We start from the raw sequence: 15,548 nt of genomic DNA, 5'->3' as shown, positions 1-15,548 counted from the left end.
ATGTTTTGTTTTATGTGTACTTATGGTGAAGTAGTTATTGTTTCTTCACAGCGACTGAATACTACAGAGAACCCCTCCCATCTTGAATGTCCTATAAGGGAAATACTTGTCCAGTGCATCAACAACTATTGTTCCAAACTTGAGCTACACTTTCTCTACATACTCAATTCCAGAGCGAAAGATTTTGAATTTTTCCGTGAGATACGACACTACTGCCTCTTTATCTAGTTTACTGAGCAAGTCAATTTTGTACTCGTTTTAGATGCCCTTATACTTTGGTAAACATTATTTGCTACAAGTGCCCCATTGTCATTGGTACCAGTTTCAATTTGGATACCCCAAAGAGGTCAGTTGTATTTGTTACCAGTTGATCTAATATACACTCCTGGAAATTGAAATAAGAACACCGTGAATTCATTGTCCCAGAAAGGGGAAACTTTATTGACACATTCCTGGGGTCAGATACATCACATGATCACACTGACAGAACCACAGGCACATAGACACAGGCAACAGAGCATGCACAATGTCGGCACTAGTACAGTGTATATCCACCTTTCGCAGCAATGCAGGCTGCTATTCTCCCATGGAGACGATCGTAGAGATGCTGGATGTAGTCCTGTGGAACGGCTTGCCATGCCATTTCCACCTGGCGCCTCAGCTGGACCAGCGTTCGTGCTGGACGTGCAGACCGCGTGAGACGACGCTTCATCCAGTCCCAAGCATGCTCAATGGGGGACAGATCCGGAGATCTTGCTGGCCAGGGTAGTTGACTTACACCTTCTAGAGCACGTTGGGTGGCACAGGATACATGCGGACGTGCATTGTCCTGTTGGAACAGCAAGTTCCCTTGCCGGTCTAGGAATGGTAGAACGATGGGTTCGATGACGGTTTGGATGTACCGTGCACTATTCAGTGTCCCCTCGACGATCACCAGTGGTGTACGGCCAGTGTAGGAGATCGCTCCCCACACCATGATGCCGGGTGTTGGCCCTGTGTGCCTCGGTCCTATGCAGTCCTGATTGTGGCGCTCACCTGCACGGCACCAAACACGCATACGACCATCATTGGCACCAAGGCAGAAGCGACTCTCATCGCTGAAGACGACACGTCTCCATTCGTCCCTCCATTCACGCCTGTCGCGACACCACTGGAGGCGGGCTGCACGATGTTGGGGCGTGAGCGGAAGACGGCCTAACGGTGTGCGGGACCGTAGCACAGCTTCATGGAGACAGTTGCGAATGGTCCTTGCCGATACCCCAGGAGCAACAGTGTCCCTAATTTGCTGGGAAGTGGCGGTGCGGTCTCCTACGGCACTGCGTAGGATCCTACGGTCTTGGCGTGCATCCGTGCGTCGCTGCGGTCCGGTCCCAGGTCGACGGGCACGTGCACCTTCCGCCGACCACTGGCGACAACATCGATGTACTGTGGAGACCTCACGCCCCACGTGTTGAGCAATTCGGCGGTACGTCCACCCGGCCTCCCACATGCCCACTATACACCCTCGCTCAAAGTCCGTCAACTGCACATACGGTTCACGTCCATGCTGTCGTGGCATGCTACCAGTGTTAAAGACTGCGATGGAGCTCCGTATGCCACGGCAAACTGACTGACACTGACGGCGGCGGTGCACAAATGCTGCGCAGCTAGCGCCATTCGACGGCCAACACCGCGGTTCCTGGTGTGTCCGCTGTGCCATGCATGTGATCATTGCTTGTACAGCCCTCTCGCAGTGTCCGGAGCAAGTATGGTGGGTCTGACACACCGGTGTCAATGTGTTCTTTTTTCCATTTCCAGGAGTGTATTTGTGTCATGAGTGGGTTTCTGATCTATCTGTTCTAGGTAGTCTGCAGTGAAAGCACTTAAAATTGTTTCACAGTATGTTTTGTCATGCCCACCCCTTACATAACTGTAATTATCCCAACTGTCTGTTGGATGTTTACAGTTTTTCCAATGAGGATAGTTCATTAGGGAACATAAGTACTAGCAAGCTGAGGCTTCCTTTAAAATTTTTGGTGAATCTGGTGTTTGACAGAATGACTCAGTTGTAACTTAATGCCCACCCTTAATATCAAATTTTGCCTGCTTCAGTGATTACACTCCTTCTACTCCCCATTCATCATCATCATCATGCCAAAAGGCAGCGTTTCACATGGTAGTTCTCCAGGCTGTCCGGTCTTCTGCCATCCTCTTCAGGTCTGCATAATTTCCTCTTCCCTTTATGTTGTCTATCACCTTGTATCTCCTTCTTCCTCTCAGGTTTCTCCCACAAACCAATCCTTCCAAAGCACCTGCTAGCAAGCACTCCCTTCTCAATGAATGTCCTAACCAGTTCTTTTTCCTTTCTCTTACAACCTTCAGCAGACATCCTCTCTCCCAACCCTTTCCAGTACTCTTTCATTACTCACTCTTTCCATCTAGCTTATTCTCTCCATTCTCCTCCACATCCATATCTCAAATGCTTCTAACCTGTTTTCATCCTCTCGTCTAAGCATCCATGTTTCTGCCCCATATAGTGCCACACTCCAGACAAAACATTTGCCAAGCCTTTTCCTTCGTCCTTTATCTAATTTGCCACATAAGAGTCTCCTCTTTCTGTTGAATGCTTCCTGTTGTTGTTGTTGTTGTGGTCTTCAGTCCTGAGACTGGTTTGATGCAGCTCTCCATGCTACTCTATCCTGTGCAAGCTTCTTCATCTCCCAGTACCTACTGCAACCTACATCCTTCTGAATCTGCTTAGTGTATTCATCTCTTGGTCTCCCCCTATGATTTTTACCCTCCACGCTGCCCTCCAATACTAAATTGGTGATCCCTTGATGCCTCAGAACATGTCCTACCAACCGATCCCTTCTTCTGGTCAAGTTGTGCCACAAACTTCTCTTCTCCCCAATCCTATTCAATACTTCCTCATTAGTTACGTGATCTACCCATCTAATCTTCAGCATTATTCTGCTTCCTACGCTATGGAAATTCGAGTTTTCACCTCCTGATGACATCTCAAGTCTTCAGTTATTGTGCTTCCAAGATATTTAAATACACTTACTTGGCTAATGGTAGATTGTCCTATTTTAATATTGGACAGTCTGCGTCTTGTATTGATGACCATACTCTTTATTTTTGCTGTGTTTATTTGCATCCCATATTCCACACAAGCTTCATCCAGATCTTTCAGCATGTTATTCACTGTCTGCTCACTTTCTGCCACTAATACCATGTCATCAGCAAATCTTATACATTCTATTCTCTTTCCACCAATACATATTCCTCTTTTCCCATCTAAGCCTTTTGTAATAATCTCTTCAAGGTATACAATAAACAACAGTGGGGAAAGGCAACAACCTTGTCTAACACCTTGTCCAATGCTGCTTCCTTCTGACATTTCATTTCCTATCCTTATCCTTATTTTCTGGTGTAAATATAGATTCTGTATCAGTTGTCTCTCTTTCCAATCTACTCCTTTCCTCTTCAAAATATCCATTAGCTTGTTCCACTGAACACTGTCAAAAGCCAGAAATCTATATAAACAGCAAAGATTTCTGTACCTTTTTCCATATATCTTTCCCCTATAGTTCTTAACAGGCCAATAGCATCTCTTGTTCCTTTTCCTCTTCTAAATCCGAACTGCTCCTCTGCAATCCCTCTATCCAGCTTGCCATATAGCCTTCTATTCAGCACTCTCAGCAAGACTTTATCTGCATGAGAAATTAGACTGATTGTCTGGTGTGCTTCACATTTTTTAGTGTTTCTCTTTTCTCTGTTGGTATCATAACTGTAGCAAGGAAGTCCTTAGGCCATTCCCCTTTGTCATATATCTCATTACAGAGGTAGACTATTTCTTTTCTTGCCTTTTTTCCCAGATTTTTCAACAGCTCTGCTGGCAAATCATTAATTCCACATATCTTCGTATTCTTCATCTCCTTCAGCACCTTTTCTACTTCTGCTTCCAAGATGGTGAATCTCTTTCCACCTTCCGGTACATATTGCTCCCCTTCAACCTTAATTTCGCTTTGCATTTCATCTCCCTTATACAGACATTCAATATATTCTTGCCATCTGTTCAAAGCCTCCTGTGGTTCATCTGCTAGAGTACCATCTGCTCTTTCTATTTCCAGGTTATTCCTCTTTCTTTTATGTTCAAAAAATATCTCACTAGCCAATCTATACATCATTTCATACTTTCCCTCTTTCTCCATTTTCTCTGTTTTGCTGCATTTCTGTTTCATCTATTTTTCCCTTGCTTCTTCAAATTCTTTTCTTAATTCATTAATCAGTTTCCTGTACCTCTTTTTGCCTTCTTCAGTTCCTACACTTTTCCACTTCCTCTGCTCTTCCATCTTCTTCAACATGTTTTCTGTTATCCATTCTTTCCTGGTGCTTTGGGATACTCTAATTCCTAGTACTTCTTTGGCAGAGTCCATGAGACCTTCCCTCATTTTTATCCATTTGTCATTAACACTTTCATCAACACTACCTCTTTGCCATTTTCCATAAATCTGTTCTTCAAATCTGATGCCTTTCCTACCTCTTTGAGTCTTTCTATGTTTAGTCTTTCCTTGGCTTTACCTATCCAGTCTCCAGACTTTTTTCAACTTCACTTGTAGGTCTCCCATTACTAGGATGTGGTCTGAATTTATATCCGCTCCTGGATAAGCTTTAGCATTCTTCAAACAGTTCCTAAACCTTTTTTGTATCAAGATGTAGTCCAACTGATATCTTTCCATATTCAAATTTGATGTCCATGTGTAACATCTCCTTTTGTGATGTTCAAATAATGTGTTACCCACTGCTAATGAATTATTTTTACAGAAACTAATTAGTCATTCACCTCTCTCATTTCTTATTCTTAATCTAAATTTTCCTACTGCATCTTCATCTCTTCCTTCACCCACCACTGCATTCCAGTCCCCTATGATGATAACTCAGGCATTTCTGTTTTCTTTCTCAATGAGTTCTTGTATTTTCTCATAATATTCTTCCACTTCTTCATCTGTATGCTGGCTGGTTGGCATATATACCAGTATTAACACCAAATCTTTTGAACTACCCTTCAGTCGTATCATCAGTAGTCTTCCATCAATATATTGTAGCTTCATTATCTTATTTTTCAACTTTTGCCCTATCAATATTCCTACTCCGTTTTCACCATACTTGATTTCCCCTGAGTAAAATAGCTTATAATCTGCACTTTCTATCTCCCCATTCTCTCCCCATCTCATTTCACACAAACCGAGGATATCTAATCTGTTCCTTTTCATCTCCTGTTTTGCATTCTCTAACTTTCCTGCTTGCAGTAGTGTCCTCACATTCCACATTCCAATCCTTACCTTTTCTCCCTTAACTGTCCCTTTCTTCCTTTCAAATATGTCTACTCTCAATGTGTTCCCCTCCCAGAGATCCAAATGAGAGGAAGTTTTAACTCCGGAATCTTTCACATGGAGAGACATACCATGTACTGCTTGGGTATGTCATGTGGTAGTTTCCCGTTACTTTCCACATAGGCAGTACGATGCCCAGCCTAAAGTCAGCCGCTCACCATGAGTCAGATGCTGTCTGTAGCCGCCCCTCTGGGGTTCAGTTGCTACTTGTACTCATTTTGTACCCAAAGAGAAAAGGTGCCTCTTCCCCCAGCTCCACTGTATTGAAGTCCATCTTCTCCACCTTTGCTGCCGTTGAGGTCTTCACCGTATCCCTGGCAAGGGGCCCTCACAAGGTACTATCACCCAGGCCAGGTGAACCAAGGTTTTTTAATGAGGTGTTACTCCTCCCCCTACTCCTTTCTCAGCCGGACTTGGGACCGGCTATGGCGGGGTTCATTTCCCATTAGTGTAGTCTTTCGATATACAATTAAATTCACTCCAAAAATTTCACTGCTGTTAATTTCGAGTTTCAGGCAGCTTTTGTACCTTGTACTGGTTATCGTGTAGTGAAAACAGGAGCTGTATGACAATATGAGGAACAGTCATATCCCAGTATTATAGAACTTCATTATAGATAATAACGCTTAAGTGTTATGGATTGTCATCAAACAAGCTAAACCAATGCTATAAACTGAAACAGTAGGGATGTCTAAGAACATAAGTAAAACTAGGTGTCAGCTGAGGAAAAAAGGCAGAAGGTGGGTGCCTTTCTTTTTGTAAAGAAAGGTCTGCTCAATTCAAAGCTGTATAGTATGCACTTAGAACTTAGCCATAAACTTGTTGCTCATGTCTTCATGGTCTTCCTAGATTATGTCAATATATATGTAAACAAAGAACGTATTATCATCTCACATAGACACGAGAAGAAGATAAATGCTCTAATTTCAAAGAATGCAGTGAGTTCCCCCAGTATCTCTTCTGAAACGGAACATAAGTTTTTTGATAAAGTGATAAATACTACAGAAATATGCTTCAGTAGTAATGAATTAAAGCTGTTAAACAAAGGCCTTAAGCACAACATTGCCCCCTCACTAAATAAAAGCAACATTAAAGACCTCATAGTACTACAAGCAGCACGGGCACAACCTATCCTGGAGTGCATCCTGGAATATCCTCTCAATCATTGTGACTGCCGGAGGTGCCACTTGGCAGAAATTTGAAGTGGCAGCTGTTGGCACCAGAATCGAACCATCACATTTCTTTTCCCCTTAGCCACACATCCACGGGCTGCAAAATGCTGAAACTCATACACTGGCATTAGTCACATTGCCATGGCACTGCAATGTCATACTACAATCAAGGCCTTCAAAGTCATTTCACAAGCAAGGAATAAGATGAAACAATTTATTAAAACAACTTCACAGTGAGTATGACAGTAAACAAACTAGTTGTTACTGGGAGTACCACCATCTTGAAAAGGTATAGTTTGAGAAATATGGATCCTAAAAATTCACTTGGTCTGTGGGTTTTTTAACAAGCAAGGTGTTACAAAGCGAAGGATCTGGACAGGGGCCACAAATCTTGGTAAGAGTTTCCCCCTCTCCCTACCTGTCCCCTGACTCACTGCCACAAAATTTTTAACCCAAACCTTGTCAGCCAGCCTCAATGAGATCGGCTGTCTCTCCCAGCTTTATAGCAGCGCTCTAACCTCTCATGTGCTACCTTAAGATTTCTCTTGGCATGCTTCCAGTTCACCTGTATTTGCGCAGCATCATCTTTCTCCAGCAGTAGGTCATCCAATGCCCAAAAATTAGAAAAGGAAGAATTGGGCTTAAATGCCAAAATTTGGACCATTGGAGTTTGCTTGTGAGCCTCACATACGGCTGTACTAAAAACATACCCCAGCTAGGGCAGTGAGCTGTCCCAACAGGTAGGGTCCTCATGATGGAAGGCGATAAGGGCTGCCAGCAAATTTCCATTTGCTCTCTCAGTAAATGAGGCATTAGGGTAGTGCGCCATTGCAATAATGTGACTAATTCCAGCCTCAAAACAGGGACTGAAGAAGGCTGCTGAAGTGAAGGTAGGAGCATCATCTATAACTAATATGCTACAGTACATGACATAAAGGTCCCAAATATTGAAGGAATCTGACGGCAATCTGGGATGTCGTACCATGCATCTGGATTAACCAACAAAAATGCAAAAATGTGTCAACACATACAAGCAAGTAGCATTTCCCATCTCGAGATCGCAGGAATCGCCCCACATAGTCTACATACTGTAAGTCCTCTCCATAGGCTGATTCACTACATCAGATGCCAGGAACACTTGGTGGGTACTCAATGCCGGTTTGATAATGGCACTCATCTTACAACTTGCTGCCATGGTCCTTATCCATAGACTTCCATATAAAATGCTCCCCAATCTTCATTCTGGTCTTGAAAAATAGCCAGATGACCTACCACTAGACTTTTGTGAAAGCACATAAAAACCATAGGTACAAAATCCTTGGGCAAGACAATTTTGTGTCCAATCTCTCATACCAAGTGACACAGAATGTCCCCTTCCAGACAATATGGCTTACTCAATTTGCCTTTCTTAATTCTGTCCTTCAACTCTGACAACTCCTGCTCAGTATCCTGTTGTCTGCTAATGTCTTTAGAGAGAAGTGGACACCAATTTGAGATCGGAAAAATTACACAATCTAAGTTGTCCAATTCATCTGATCCACCTACTTCCTCAACCAGGAGCCAATCTTGCTCACCTCCGAAGATTTTGCTCAGACTGTCTGCAACAATATTCTCTGAACCTTTTATGTGCCTTACTTTGAACTGAAATGCTGAAATTCTCACTGCTTATCTAGTGATGTGCCTGGTACGCCTTAGTCTTGCCAACACCCAGCTAAGGGCCTGATTATCCTTTGCTAACATGAATGGTTGGTGTTAGAGATAGATTCTAAATTTTTCAAATAGAAATAACACTGCCAGTGCCTCCAGCTTATACACGGAGTACTTGGTTTCTAGCAGAGAGGGCACGTGAAGCACATGCAATAGCGTGGCACACCCCACCCTCCTCCTGCAAAAGGACAACTGTATTACCGTATTTACTCGAATCTAAGCCGCACTTTTTTTCCGGTTTCTGTAATCCAATAAACCGCCAGCGGCTTAGAATCGAGTGCAAAGTAAGTGGAAGTTCTGAAAAATGTTGGTAGGTGCCGCCACAACTAACTTCTGCCTTCGAATATGTGTAGCGCTACACGGGCATGCTTTGCAGGCACAAAGATAAATACTGGCGCCAAAACCTCTGCATCAGTAAAAAAATTAAAAAAAAGGTGGAAGACGAGCTTTTTTCTCCACCCCGAGTTTCGAACCACTGCATTTTCGTACATTAACCGACGAAGTAAATACAAATTCCGTATTGTTCATCTTCGAACGTAGCAGCATTTCAATGTACTACGAAAATCCGACTGGCAAGACTGTTAGGGATGTTTGTCAATATGGCCAACTCTACGTTCTGAATTTTTTCCTACCTGTCAGAAGAGATGGTTGCTAATAGGAACTTTCATGAATTGTGAATCACACGCAGTATTTTCTGCGCCATAAGAATAATACGAATATAAACATTTTGCCATGCATCCTTTCGTATTTGCTGCTATCACATTTAAATCCTGTCTGCCTAATAAACTACGAAACTAGAGTGAGACAACAACAAACGCGGAAGAATATACATATCATGTAATGTTTATATTCGTATTATTCTTATGCCTAATAGTGATACAGTCAGAATTGAAGCACGGCAATTGACTAGATTTTTAAATCTAAGATGACTAATTTCTGTGCAGAATATAATGTACTAAAGAGGTGTCTGCAAAGATTTTCAAACGGAGAAAAATTCTCGCTAAACTCTCGTTCAGAACATCTTCTATCATACGCAGCTTATTATTTGGTTGTTGTTGATCATTACCAAAGAAAGCAGCAGTGTAAGTAACAACAAATAGCAGTCTCTTGCCATTGTTTCGATAATGAGACGATTCCTCTCTCTTTTTTTTTTAAATTGTAAGCGGCGGTATCGTGCACAAAAGCAAGCCATGCCGCGAACGGTGACAGGTCATAAACACTCATTATCAGAATGCGACAAACAATGCATGACAGTACAGTAATGCATTTTCAGCTTAGAGTGATGTAAACACCTATAACAAAGAGAACGGCACTTACCAGATCAAAGAAAAATAAGCAATCAATTCAAACCAGATGAAGCACGTGAAAAAGGAAGGGTACCCGTATAAATACGGACGGGGCGACTGACGCATAGCAGTGGCTACCTGGTGCAGCTTAACTGCTAAGCTTACGACTCGAACCAAACTACTGTAGCTGTATCGTCATTTATTCGACCTAAATTGTGTCTCATATTACAATGGACCAACTTTGTTTCGATTTGGAGGTGTGGTCTAAAACTTTTCTCTCCCCTTGAATTTCGAGTCTCAAACTTTAGATGCGGCTTAGATTCGGGAAAATTTTTTTCCTTGATTTCGAGTCTCATTTTTCAGGTGCGGCTTAGATTCGAGTGCGGCTTAGATTCGAGTAAATACGGTACCTGACATCAAGGCATCAGTCTGTACTATGAACCCCTTGTTAAAATCAGGCATTAACAAAACCAGACCGCTCACCAAAGCAGCTTTGAACAACTAAAATGTGGCTTCTTGGGATGGACCCTACTCAAATTTTCTCCCTTTCTTCTAAGACCATTTAAGGGAGCCAGTAACTGAGCAAATTTAAGTATGAATTTTCCTACAAAAATTTAGCATCCCAATACAAAGTGATGGCTGCCGTACAGCTTCGATCTACCTTGACTCCCTAGCTGAAAACTAGAGTGTTTAAAAAAACTCCGAAATCTCTCTAATATGCTCAAATGTTCGAAATCATCAAGGTAAATGATAAATACATCTAAATTTTTACCCAGAAGAAAAACATTATCTAAAATTGTGGACAGGACTGCGGCACCTGTGTAAAGTCCAAATGGCACTGTCTTGCACTCATAAAGATTCCAGTTGGTAACTAAAGGTGTTATGGGTTTTGATTCTTCAGCTAATGGAACCTGATAGTAGGCCTGATTAAGGTCAGAAGCTGTAAAAATTTTGGCATTTTTAAACCAACCAAAACAGATATGCAGATCAGGTAATGGTACTGACTGCAGAACAACTTTCTTATTTAAGGCTCTATAATCCACTACTGGGCGAACCCTGTCCTGTCCCTTGAGTACCACAAATATGGGGGATTCGTAGGCTGATCCAGATGTCCAAATAACTTCTGTCTCAACATTTCATATATGCACAACTTGAGCTGTTTAATACAAGGTGGAGAGAAACGTTATGGAGGGTGCTGTGGGGAATTGTAGGACTCCTCTTGATAACCAGGAGTGAACTATACAAAGGAAACAGCTACTTGGGTATCAGTGTACCTGTGGAGTTCACATGGTGTTTTCATTAGGCTAGGTGGTGGTTTGAGGTACTCTGAAGAACTCTCATCGTACTCTGAAGAACTCTCATCAGACGACATGCAGCCAGACAACATACAGACAGTGAAATCAATCTGCTCTTTGTGGCATCTCCAACATGTGTTGTAGTGCTTCGAGAATTTCAGTGCAAATTCTGTAACCACTCTGCCTTCCACCATCTTGAAAATACTATATTTTAGATGTGAGTGGGAGATAGGAACCCTATCTACTGCACATCATCTGTCTGTGTGTGCAGGTCTGACGTTTATCGTGAGAAGACTGTAGACACGGCAGTCGAATGGCTCCGACATGTACTTGTCGGTTGGTCCATGGAAGTCATAATGAAGCACAGGGCAGAATCAAGGAACTTCTGTGTTGTTCTGTGTTGTTTTGTAACTGTGACTGTTGTTAGTGATGAAAGAACAATTGAGTGGAAAAAGAGTTTTAGTAACTTTTAACTTGAACTTGCTAGAGGCAAGACAAGTGTATGATTTCTTTATAATAGTATCATGGTTAGCAAGCCAACTCTGTTGTAAATGTAACCATGTTCCTAACATTTAGACATGCGAGGAGACTTATTTAACTGTATTTATCCATGTGGAGAATGAGGTTTGTAAAAGTTTGATGTTTAAATATACATCGTTAAGTGAAGCAAAAGAAACTGTGTACATCTACTTATTTCTATAAGCAGAAACAGTCTTGAGAAATTCCTGTTCCCAGCAATATACTGCAGAGAAGAAGAGAAAGGGAATTTGCAACAGCAGGCTAACCAGCAAAGAAAGTCGGCTGACCATCTCAAGTAAGTCGTATTGTTAAAAAAGTTGAAGTTTGCACACATACTTCACCACTTCAAGTCGTCCAAATCGTTAGAACATGGCAACCAGTGAAAAAGGACTCGAAAAACAGGAATTATAAGACCAAAAAATGAGAAAAGTAGATGTTGTATGTTGCCATAGCAACTAAACCAAACATGATAAAGAGTTTGCTCAGAGAGTTCGGGACATGCCCAAGTATTCAAAAGAGAAAAAATCTGAATTGAGATATGGTGAAGAAGATTCCAGTGTGTTTCTCTAAGAAGAAATATGCCAAGATCACTTTGACTAAGATGATCTGGTGCAGGGAGAGGATAGCTCTCACACAAATCAAGGGGCCGCAGACGCAGAAACCAACATCCAACACCGCCGGCACCAGTTCCTGTTATCCGGTGCTGACCTGCTTCCCCTTCTGCTCACCGACGCTTAAGCGGGAACCAACGACCGACGCCACTGGCACCATTGCTGTTCACTGGTGCTGATTACACATCCGCTCATTGATGCAGCCCAAGTTCTACACCGGGTGAGCGTCAAACAGAACTTCATTGTTTAAATACAACGTGGTATAAACTGAAGCATGAACTATATTAGTGTAGTTATTATACTTAAAGTTAATTTTTAAATGCTCACAAGGTCCAAAGTGGGTAAAAATATGAATAACAGACAGCAAGTTGGGGAAACTTCAGAACCAGTCATGGCTATGAGAATTACAAAAGAAGGACCTGACTGGTCTGAGTTAGTAAACCTAATTAAAACTCAATCAAAAGAGACTCTAAGTGAAGATTTAGTGTAATGAATTCTTGATTAGATGATCAAAGTAAAACTTTAAATGCTAATTTAGATGACCAGAGTCAGCAGTCAAATGTTGAGAATGAAACTACAAGGAAAGAAATAGGTTTGATACATTCTAGTTTAAATGCTCAAAGTGAAGTTCTAAATAACCAGAATGAAACCTTGAATAGTCAAGCAACAAATCTAGGTTTGTTAAATGCCAAAGTTGATGCACAGAGCAAAGAATTTAGTAATCTATGCAAAGGCATGGATGTTTTAAAGACTGAATTCGACACCCTAAATGGCAAAGTAGAAAATTTGAAATTAGATTTAAAGAAGGAACTGACTGATTCTTTAAATGTTCATGTAAATCAAATGTTTACTGACTTTAATCAAAAACAGAAGGATAATTTTCAGGATCTGACAAAAAGATTAGAACTGAATATTGAGAAGAAATGTAATAGTATAGAATCAGAGATTAATGAAAAGTTAGAATCATTGGAGGATGTATGTAATGCTAAGTTTAATGCTGTAAAGCAGGGATGGCATACTTTAAAAGAGAGTGTTGATAAGCATAGTGAATTAACGCCTGTCATTCAATCGCAAACTACATGTGTAAGTACACAAGTAGACAGTGTAGAAAGAAGCTTCAAGGGAAGATATCAAGCTCTAATATCATAAATGTAAGTAGTCTGGAGGAACAGGTAGAAGAAATTATAGATCAGAAAATTACTGAGAGAATAACATCCGGGAATACATCGCCTATGGCTTCTTCCGAACTTACTGATACCAGGAAGGACATAGACGAACTCTGGAGAGAAATCAAACATATCCAGGAACAAGTAGAAAAATGAGAAACTTCACCCAGTGTTGTGTTGACTAGTGAAGTAGTTACTGATTTGCAATGGGGAGCAAATTCAAGGTTATTGAGACAATTGCCTAAATTCAAGCCCGATGGAGAGGTACGCCCGACTCATATTTTGAAAAGATTCAACAAAGCCTTGCTGAAGAACTGGGAAGATTCCAAAAAGGATTGAATTTTCTGTGGGGCACCTTTTAGAGGAAACCTCAGAATGGGGTACTGTAAATATTGAGAACTTTTCTTCATGGGGAGACTTCCAGAAGAAATTTAAAGAGAAATATTGGTCTGCCAGAGCACAAGAAAAGTTAATATCAGATGCATGGGACCTGGGTTGAGTCATATATCCCTCAGGGACGTTAACGTTCTAAGTTAATAGGCAGAGTGATGACTGTCAGATCCCGAGTTGTTTTCAGTGTTTCTTCCAAAATAGTTTTCCTGCACCAAATTCCTTGCAAATCTTAAACTATTCTGTCATCTATTTATAAAACCTTAAACTTTCCTGTAATCTTTACTTGGTAAACTGGACATGACAATAAAACAAATACTGATTTAGGTGAAATAAATGGAATAAGAATACTATGTTTGTGAAAAATATAATATAATGTGACGAACTGAATGACTGTTATACTGTAGTGTATAATTTTCTACTTTGTATAAAATATTTTATACTTTTTATGAGATGTGATATAAATGGGAGGGTTTGTATCAGTTTTGAAAGGGGGTGGGTACTGTAGAGCATGATTTACACCAACCAATAAATCTTGGCTAACACAAGACACACATCTCACCTTTCAGACAACCCTCGCAAACAGGTGTGATTGATTCTTCACCATTTGCCATTTCCATAGGGTTGCTAAGATTTCCTTTGGGGACCTCAAGGCTGAAGATGGGAATGTCTGTTCTGTAGGAGATGATTCACACACACACACACACACACACACACTGAACTATGATGATTCTACATCGAGTGTACATAAGAAGAAGGCATGAGTAATGAAAGAGGACGCAAGCAGGATTGGGGTTAATCGTGATGCTTATTTAAGAAAAGTCAGTGTAGCAAATTCTCTGATAAATTGATGAATAGTAGGATAGTTCAACTTGGATTGTAGGTAGATATAGTATATACTAAGGGTATAGGAGTTGAGAAGTAGAGGAGGACTCCAGGGATTAAATGACGTATTATAAAAGTAAATGTGAAGTATAAAATAGATTCATAGCTTTACCAGAAAATACCTAATTATAGTATACATAGAAATGTATACTAGAGTAATGAACCATGAGGCCTACTCAGAAAGGATAAAGGGGGCATACCCGGCATTTACTAAGTAAATAGGACAGGCATACCTACATGGAGATAGGACGACCTGTGGCCTGAAAAATAGGAATGTTTTATAAAGGGGCATACCTACCAGAAAGGAAAGGGGAAGGTTAATCCACATGCAAGGTATAGATACTGATCCTAGGAGAAGGGGCCAGTATTGTGACAGAAATCATGTTTTATAGAGATTATTCTGGTAAGTTTGAATTCTATGCAGAGCTAGCATTATTACGTTTTATGGAAGTTTATGAGTGTCAAAAGAACACTTTCATTTTGCCCAGAGTTCCTCCAAACTACAGAAAAATACTACATTTAGTACATACTTAGGAACAGTAGCACAAAAGGTGAGAACAGAAAGTAAATTACTCATCTGTCATAAACACCTGAAATTTATGATTGAAAAGAAAAGAAATGTATACTATTGAAATGTGAATTTTTATTATGTGTGTAATGTACATAATGATTGTATAAAATATCGTGTGTTCAATCTGGTGGAGAGGGGGGGGGGGGGGGGAGGAGGGGGGATATGTAGTGCTTCAAGAATTTCGGCGCAAATTCTAGAACCACCCGGCCTTCCACCATCTCAAACACGATATTTTAGATGTGAGTGGGAGAGAGGAACCCTATCTACTGCGCATCACCTGTCTGTGTATCCAGGTCCGAAGTTTAGCGTGAGAAAACTGTAGACATGGCGGTCGAATGACACCGACAAGTACTTGTCATTCGATCCATGGAAGTCATAATGACGCAAATGGCAGAATCAAGGGACTTCTGTGTTGTTCTGTGCTGTTTTGTAACTGTGACTATTGTTAGTGACGAAAGAACAATTGAGTGGAAAAAGATTTTTAGTACTTTTAACTTGAACTTGCTAGGGGCAAGACAGGTGTATGATTTCTGTATAATAGACTCGTGGTTAGCAAGCCAGCTCTGTTGTA

The 15,548-nt window shown here is 41.1% G+C and overlaps 1 protein-coding gene across 2 annotated transcripts in view; it reads left to right on the top strand.

The window, feature by feature from the left end:
• Positions 1-15,548, top strand: part of LOC126175533 (enoyl-CoA delta isomerase 2-like) — a 149,710-nt gene that overhangs the window by 66,529 nt on the left and 67,633 nt on the right. The window lies entirely within an intron of this gene.

The sequence above is a fragment of the Schistocerca cancellata genome, chromosome 3, assembly GCF_023864275.1.
Source record: "Schistocerca cancellata isolate TAMUIC-IGC-003103 chromosome 3, iqSchCanc2.1, whole genome shotgun sequence".
Classification (NCBI taxonomy): Eukaryota; Metazoa; Arthropoda; class Insecta; order Orthoptera; family Acrididae; genus Schistocerca; species Schistocerca cancellata.
The sequence above is the reverse complement of the archived record's forward strand: the minus strand, read 5'-3'. Positions and strand labels throughout refer to the sequence as shown.